The sequence below is a fragment of the Malurus melanocephalus genome, unplaced genomic scaffold, assembly GCF_030028575.1.
Source record: "Malurus melanocephalus ecotype Western Australia unplaced genomic scaffold, MMel_1.1 scaffold_242, whole genome shotgun sequence".
Taxonomy (NCBI): domain Eukaryota; kingdom Metazoa; phylum Chordata; class Aves; order Passeriformes; family Maluridae; genus Malurus; species Malurus melanocephalus.
In genome coordinates, this window is record NW_026623474.1 from 503,870 (window position 1) to 512,907 (window position 9,038).

A 9,038-nucleotide genomic window follows, 5' to 3' on the forward strand; every position below is an offset into this window, starting at 1 on the left:
AACCAGAAAGATTTTAAAGGCAGACTTCATTTTCACCAATGCTGTACCTATAACCCACTTTTGCAGCTTTCAGAGAGGACAGTGAGATGCTTCAGTCTTAATTGMCAATATTAAATTTGAGAAAAAAAGAGGAAAAAAGGTAACAAGAACAAAACAAATTAACACAGTGATACAAATAAATACCAAGCAACCATTGTGGTACTCTAACATATTATACTGATGTCTTCCTTTAATTAGGTGTTTTTCTCTTAAGAAGCACCCTCTTGAGACTGCTATTCCTCTGTGCTTATGGCCTTTGGATTAATGAAGCCACGTTTTGATTAATATCTGGCCCAAAATGCTCTTTTGATAATTCTTGTTTACCGTGTCACTTTTCCCAACTCCAAACACCATTCTGAGTTTCACTCTCCCATGCTGAGCATTATTTTAATCTAAGATCAGAGGCTTCACAGACACAGTGCTGGTCTCTGRCTTTCAAAAAGCTGCTTACATGTATCAGGCAAGAGGTATTTTGAAGGGAGACACTCACTTGCATGAAGCAGTAATGAGTTGCTGCCTATTAYTGTCCAGCCTGCACAAAAACTCAGTGTGAGTGATCAGCAAGACAGGAATGCAGCTCAACTTGCTGTGTGCCATTTAACCATTGCTATATTTCAAATATAAATCATCTTTTAAAAAAAAATTTAAAATACCAAAAGCAAACAAAAACTCTGCAACTTGCAAAATTCAGAAAAATCTGAAGGGTCAGTTTGTGCCTTCACAGAACCCAGCCCAGCATGCAGTGGAGGAACATCTTATGGTGAAACCCTGCATTTCTAAGAGGCAGAAATGCTTAGGCTTTCTCCTTCATTGTATCAGAAGTTAGGATAAATGYAAGGGTTAACACTACATAGGGAAGTAGCTCTTTTTGTGGGATTTCTTGTGGCAAGTAAATTAACGCTACTTGGAGTGCTGACTGGTGCTATAGGACAACCAGAGTAATTAAAACAGAAAAAAAAAAAAAAAAAGGGGAAATTTCACAAAGGCTTTCCTTCATATAGCTCATTAACTCAAGCACTGGCAGGTGCCAGTATTAATTCTTCAGCTCTTTCTCCTTTATTTAGTTTCAGAAATAAGCCTGACTAAACACAGTTGAAAAGAAGCAATGGTGCAGGCTGCAAGGGCTTTGTAATTAACACCAGGGAGAGAGAGACGAGAAAGTGCTGACTGCATATTACAGCATCTGAGATCACACCACACCAAAAGAGCTGCCCAGCAAGAGAAAGGCAGCAAACTTTGTAACAGAAGCATCAGTGCTGAGTGAAAAGAGCACTGTGATTTATTTCTGCATACATCAATTAAAAACCCTCATCTCCTCAGGCTTATGAAGCAGAGGGAGCTCAAGTGACAGCAACTCTATGCATCCATTCAGGAATCAAAAAAAAACCCCAAAAACCAAAACCCACCCCAAAACCAAATCAATCAAATCACATGTCTGTGGTTCAGCTGGGATGTCAGTGCATTTTTTCAGATTTCACTGCCAGCCATCTCCAATTTATCTCCACTGACTGGGYGCTGAAACTGTCACAGGGCACATTGTAAGCCTGCTCAAAATACATCAAACCTCTTGCAAAACAACACGAAGTTCATCAGGAGAAAAGGTATTTCCATATATCATGCCAGCTGGGCACCCATGTCGCATAAATCAGCCCAAACTTTTCGCCATGCACAACAAAGTTTCTTTCTTTCTGCTGTCAGTAAGTGACAGAGTTATGAAGTGCAGGAAATGATCCTTGCACATAATCTCACGCAACGTTGCACTTCTAGGTCCTCAGTGGTTTAATAATAGCTCTTCAGCCTAAATACCTAAATTGCCTAAAAGGTATCTTCAACGTGCAATCCTGCACTGATCTCATTATTCAAATATTCTGGAAAAAACTCTATTGTTCCCTCCCCTTCCTTCCAGGCTTGGGCTTTTGTTCAGGACTAAAAGTGCCTTTATTAACATCTCAGAATACGCACTGAACTATTCTACATAATTAGTGCTGTGGGCTTAGAAAATCATGATTTTTCTCCAAGCCAGGCATCCCTCGTGTGCCTCAGGARTGCTGAAGGAAATGGTTTGCGGTGGAACTGGAATGTTTGCAAATGCTCTGTCCTTGGGGAAAGGTGAGGATTGGAGTTCTCAGAAGTGACAGGTGCCAATAATTGAACATTAGRGATGAACTGCTAAAGGTATCTCCTCACCACACAGGACCTGGGGGGGTTGGTTTGCTCACTGCACCAAATATTTTGCCTCCCAAATTAATAACTACAAACCCAACAACTAAACAAGCCCAGCACTGTCACTGACTCCGGTTTGAGATTCTGAGCTTACCACTTGCATTCACTCATTTTTCCAGCTTTGAAATGAGGCCTTCAGCTGCCTCTGAGATATCCTGTCTTGTTAGCAGAAGGCTTTAGGATTTCCTAATATTGAATGGGCTTATCTGTGAAAAATCCTTCTTGTGCTTGAGGTGCTCGTTAATCTATTAACACTTGCAAGAAGTAGTTTATTTTAACCCTACCAGCCTTTAGACACTGAATTACTTTCACTTCCATGGTCAAATGCCACAAATTGGATATTCTCATGGATGATGCAGAAAAGGATCTATGCCTTTTGCTTTTCATCACTTTGAAAAGTTACCAAAATGTGCCCAGAAAATCCGTCAGGATTCCAAAGATTTACCTTCCAAAGCAAAAACTTGGGCTTGAAGACTACATCCTATCTCACATTATATTCCTTTMAAAGCAAAAGCATAAAATTAAGAAGTTGAATTTTGAGAGAAGACRTTTACCCTTTTATAAGTATAATTCTATTGAAACCCACTCAATCATACACATATACCAAAGATATGTTGAAATGTATTTTTAAAAAATTTACAGATAAAATGTTGTAAATTATACTCGAGTATGAAAAAAGAAAACCTGSTGCCTATTCCCCTAAAAACACAACTTCAAAAATGACAGGACCAGTTCATTCAGATCCAGAATTCACCTTTGTTTGGGGATAAGGCAGAGCTCTTCTGCATAAAAATATAAACCTTTACCAGCAAACTCAACAAGACTCACAATTCAGCCACAGGCAYAATTTTTTGTTTAAAATCCTTAATTTTTTTCTAAGGATCACCTTCCTAAGATGGTAGCTATGAACCACATTTCTGTAAAAGCTTTAAAATAAAGGAGGAGGTTAAAAGCTTTTCCCCAGTTCACAGCCAGTGGGAGAAACTCCCACAGACCTCTTGACACCATGTATTTCACATCTGACATGATGACAAGTTTTCTGATGTTTAAGCTGAGGTCTTAATTTTCCATCATTTACACCAGAAAGTCCCTGTGGCTCTCTGAAGGGTCAGCTGGAGCAAGGCCACGTAAAACACATTCAAAGGCTTCTGGAACATCACAGTTTCACTTTGGAGTGAAGAAACATTCACAGTTTTTTTCTTGGGGTGTGACACCACTCCTGTGTGGGGTTCTGGGGTGTTCTGAGTGCCCACAGAGAGACCAGATCAACAGCTCTCTTCCCCCAAAGGAAGCTGCAGAAATATTGCTTAAAAAATAACCTATGTCATGCCACGGCACATCTTGGAAATTAATTTTCTTCATAAAAATCATCTTCCTGGGAAAAGGAATGTGATGACAACCTCATGGAAAATGCATGAATGTTCCAACTAATTCTCAGCTATTAAAATTGAGTTTTCACCCAGTTAGACCACTCTCAGGGATTCATACTAAACTGAAACCTGAAGACATTCATGCTCTATTGATGCAGTCCAGTGAGCAGATAAAATGCACTGCACTGCTACTCCTGTACCTGTGACAGCAGCTAGGCTGCCAATTTAATAAATCAAACAGTGTAGGGAGGCTTCAGCCTCTGACATTGAGGAAAAAGAAAAAGGCTTTAATGCTGAAAGGAATGAAAAAGAAGTATTAAAAAATAAAAGACCACCCAAAAAGGTTTAATTTTTTTTTTCTTTTTCCTCTTAGGTCACGTACGTTTTAAACTACCACAGGCCTTAAACTACACCATGCACACACACTGACATGTAAATACTCTAATACTAAAACATCACCCTAACTTTGTCAGATKTATAGAAAAATAGCATTTTCCCTCCATTAATGATTAACACATTTTTTATAGCCAGTCATAGAGTGAGAGGCATCTCATTTATAACATGCCTTTCATTCCAAATATCTGCTTAAATGGATGCCAAACACAATTTCAGGGTATGTTCAGTGTTTCACTGATAAAATGCCTTCTGTCACAGAGATGAAGCATTGTGGTAGGCAATTTACAGCCCTTTCCATGGACCACCTTAAAGAGCTGTCCAAAATGTGAAGTGTAATGCACAGAGCAGGMAAACAAAGTGATCTCTGTATTATGATCCATTATATTCCTGAATTCCTGCACAGCAACATTTATTCTGCAAGAGACTGGGAGACAAACAAAACCTYGCACTTGATGCAGTTACAGTGGCAAAGTCTGGAACAAAGCTCCAGTGTCACAAGTCTGAAGTCATGTCCTCCAGTTTGCTGCTMAATACTGCTCCTGTCAGCTTCTTTGCATCCATGAAAGCACACGGACCTGCTGGTTATAATCATATTTATAGTTAGAGGTGGCTTAGAAAGCTTTTTGATCACTGTAAATGACACAGGGCAAGTCTGGGGTCTTTGGCCAGCTCCTGAGTATTATCTCCTTTGTAAGGATGGAATCTACAGCACCACAGCAATATTGGGGTCCTTGCCCCTCAAAGCCCAGAGATTTTCTGTTGTTTCTCAGCTCAGGGAGCAAAGGAAAGGATCCTGGCGAGCCCCACTCTGGTGCCTGATCAAGGTTTGGGAATGCTGTGCTTCCCCGGTGTTGCAGAGCTGCAGTTTGGGCATAAACTCTGCATGGTCTCACYTGGATCCCCAGCAAGCTCTAAACCCTGCTCCACAGAATTACCAGCTTGTAAAACTATGTCCATTCCAAATTATTTCATCTGAGGGGTCACTCCTTCACCTGTAATCTGACATCTTTTACTCATACCAGTGGGGTGTGGACAAAGTGCTTGGCTACTCCAGTCAGAGCCGAAGCATGGAAGCTGTCAATTCAAGATACTGAGACCCCTTTAAGGCTTTCAAAAATCATCACTGTTTGAAGCCCAACTACCACAGGCAGAGCCTTTTACCCTCCAATGACCAGTGCCAGAGACACGCCAAACTCACCGTAAAGAACACAGATAGAGCATATTAAATAGTACAAGCACAGTTTGAAAATCTATAATTCATCTCAAGTGTGAGTTGAAGGAATGATTTCTCGACAGTACAACAAACACTTTCACATTTTGGCTTCTGAAAATGCACTTAGCACCTGCACAAACAGAGCTCTTTCTTGAATCGTGGCCATTTGATGGAGTTATGTAAGGCAGCCAGTGCCAGGACAACTGGCACATTTGCATTTCATACAAAYCACTTGTGCTAAGAATATGCTCACACAACCACAAAAAAAGCAAAAATAGAGAAAAGAAACAGCTCATCAGTATAGATCACATTAAATGGCATCCAGTCACACCACAATTAATGTCCAAGCCATTGCTATCCATCCGTATAAGAGCTTGGTAGCACAGTCAGGGAACTGGGAAAGAGCCAGAGGGACTCAGCTCTCCATAGGAGAGCCAGAAACTCAACCACACAAAGGATTTATCTATGCCTGACACCTTTTAAAGGRAAAAAAAAATAAAAAGACAATAAAGCCATTATTAAACAGATCATCTAAGTAGCCATAATAAAAATAAATCTATTTTTCCTCAAAAATATCWCCTATGACACACTTCACATGAGAATCTTGCACTACCCACTCCAGAGAAACAAAACACAAAAGATTTTACTCTTTGATCAGTGTGAAATACTAATCCCAACCATATTAAATTACAAAGGATGCTCTTACATCAGGCAAGGTGCCAGAACCAAATATTTAAATTTATCATAAAAAYGCCAAGGGAAATGTTAAGACAACTTTCCCACATATCAAGAAATGCATTAAGAAGTTTACAATTAGACACCAGCAAAAACTACTTTCTGCTAAGCTTTCTATTTTGCTCTCCTGCAGGATAACCTAGAAACTAAATTTAGAAGACTCTGGAATGCATGCTGAAAATAAACTATATTGAAGCTTTCCATACAATTAAAAATTATTGTTGTTCAACTCAACTATTATTTGCAATTGCAGTGGTTTAGCCATTACAAAACTAAAACCAGGCCTTGACCAGAAAAAATAAACACCAACACCAAAACCCCAACTGAACACTCACTTAAAAAGCAGCCTCCTCACTCATCTGGAATATTTTATCAGTGTTATGACTTACTGATTAGAAGAAAGCTTTCCAAGAACTAGAGATWATAATTTCCCAAGTAGTTTTAGATRTTCTTGTTTACAAATGCAGTTGTAGCTTTAAAAACCATTTTAATAGCATTTATGTCAATTCATTTTTCAATTTCAAACCATTACATACTGCTGAATATCACTAGAAAAGGTCCTGGAAGGAATATCTATAAAGGAGATACATTGGAAACTCACAAATTCATGAGCAGACTGTGAATTATCTTATGTCCATAACAATTCTTCTCATGTACCTGTGAGTCATCTCACAGCTTTTATTCAGAGAGCATAATTTCTAAAAAAAAGCTTATRTGGAGACTTGGGAACAAGAAACTTTCCTTTTAGTTGGTAATCTGGAAAAYAGAACACAACAATAATGCTAAACTTGGCACACCAAGGTGCCATAAAAAGAAACAATTCTGTTTCCTGTCTCTGTCTTTCTCCTGAGTTTTCACAGCGTGTTCAGTCATCMAACTTCCTCTAAAGCAGAGAGCAACTCTGATGCAAGACGACACAAACCAATCCAACCACTCTCTTTATAAAAAGCAAAAAAAATAAATAAATAAAAGAAAGCTAAGTCAGACTGACACTCCATCTAGAAACATATCTCCCAAAATGGTAAATTGGATACAAAAATGGAATTTTTCCACAAATTAAGATTTTTAGCTTTCTAATTTTAATATGAAGCACCAATTACTAGTCAGTCTTATTCATTCTTCGCAAGGCATTGATGGAAAATTTATTAGGATACAGAAATGACTTTAAAAGGCCAAGTGCCTGTCCCTCTCCAATCTRTGCCAACAGACTCATTTTTGTCTTCGGCTTTTGAGAAAACAATAGTTCAGCTGCCTCAGCAGATGTCTTAAGGCAAATAAATATACAGGAAGGGCTGAGATGGAATGATTTGTCATTACAGACCACTAGTGAAGAAGGAATATTTTTAGTTATTTCTCAGTTGAGAAGAGTGAGCCCGTCATAAACGCTTAGCTCCAAAGACAGCCTGCTCACCAAAGTGATAGCAACSCTGCTTGGATGCCAAACACGCTGGGGCTGGGATGGGCTTAAAAACCTGCCACAAGCCCCCTTTGCATTTTCTGTCATTTCTTTAGAGTTATTTGTACAAGAGGGCACTTGCTTTGTTGTGTATCTGTGGTAGCTGAGACACCACAGGGGTRAAAAATGCTTTTAAGGTGATGCAGTGAGTCCAGGATGGAGCAAGAGATCCAAAAAGACTCTACTTCCATTTGCCAGCTGCAGCTTCTCTTTTCACCACCTCCTTCTTTTTGTCACTTCTACATGCTAGAGCTAAAACTGGGTTTCTGGAGGCGCTCAAAGCTAGCTGCACTAACCACTGCCAGCAGCTCAACTTCAGATGTTTGAATAGCTCACAAAAGTCAGCCTGCTGCAGATAGGAAAATCCCCAAGAATATTCAATAYCAGACTCCAGAAGGATTTAAAGGCTTGCAGAAAATCAGTAAATGAGTAAATCAATAAAGGAATGTCTCTTCATTCTGGCTGGAATTGTAACATGCTGACCTTGGACGGCAGCAAAACAAAACAAAAATACATAATGAAGACTTTATTCTGTGTCCTGAAGGCAACATTTACCCATCAAAGCAGTCCTTATTAATGGCACAGACCAAGGAGCTTACGGAAAGTACACTTTGACAGAATTTTGTACAGTTCTGGCACGAAGGCTTTGTTCAAAAATAGATTTTACCATGACAGATGTCCTCACACGCTTCAAAACCCAACAGTTCCTACATGCAATTCCAATGATAAGGAGTGAAGAAGAAATGGTGTCAATCAAACCCTCCGTTCCAGCTATTGTAAAACCTGCACAGCATATGACTACCAGTTTGCTAGAGATCACTTTCCAAAACTCAGTGCTGCAGGATCATTTCTGCCTCGTGCTGCYGGGGTCTCAGCTGGATTTCTTGTGCTCTTTGATACGCAGCTACTGAAAACAGTGCAAAATGAATGCAAAGCAGTCTATAAAAAATTACCTGTGTCACACTTTTCACTCCCTTCTTCCTGGAGTTTATAATGACACAAAATGCAYAATATCTGAATATCACAGTCCCACCTAGATCTCTATAAGTTAATAATATTTTTTCCCCTTTTCCCTTACGAGCACGTAACAACACTCAATACTTTTCTTAGTCAAAACACCAAAAACTGAACATCAAAATTGAAGGTAGTAATTTGAACATAAAAATATTAAGACAGCAGGTAAATATTCAATTATAGACTGCTTTTATTCTCTGAGTTAGAAACTTGCTGATGAAACTTAAGATGAAGGCCTAGCAGCCTTTATTGTGTACTGAAGCTGCAAAAGATTTCCAGTACTAAAATCTGAATCCCAGTACAAATCAAGTACTTTGGAGTGTTGTGAGTAGGTGACTGTTCCAATAAGGTTTTGATTCAGCTGTGATTTAACCCCCATTTTTACTCAAGCTGATTTTTTTAAAGAGAAAAATCATCTGAAGTGATGTTTGGTTAGGTTTGCTATTTCATACTTGGAGAAAAAAGGAGTTATGCCTAAATTCCTGATCCCGGGAGGCTGATCTGCTGCAGGGCATCCTTCTTCTGGGAGAAGTTCTGGAGGAGGTGTACTCACTTACTTAGGATCTGAAAGAGTTTATTAACTGGTTTGGAA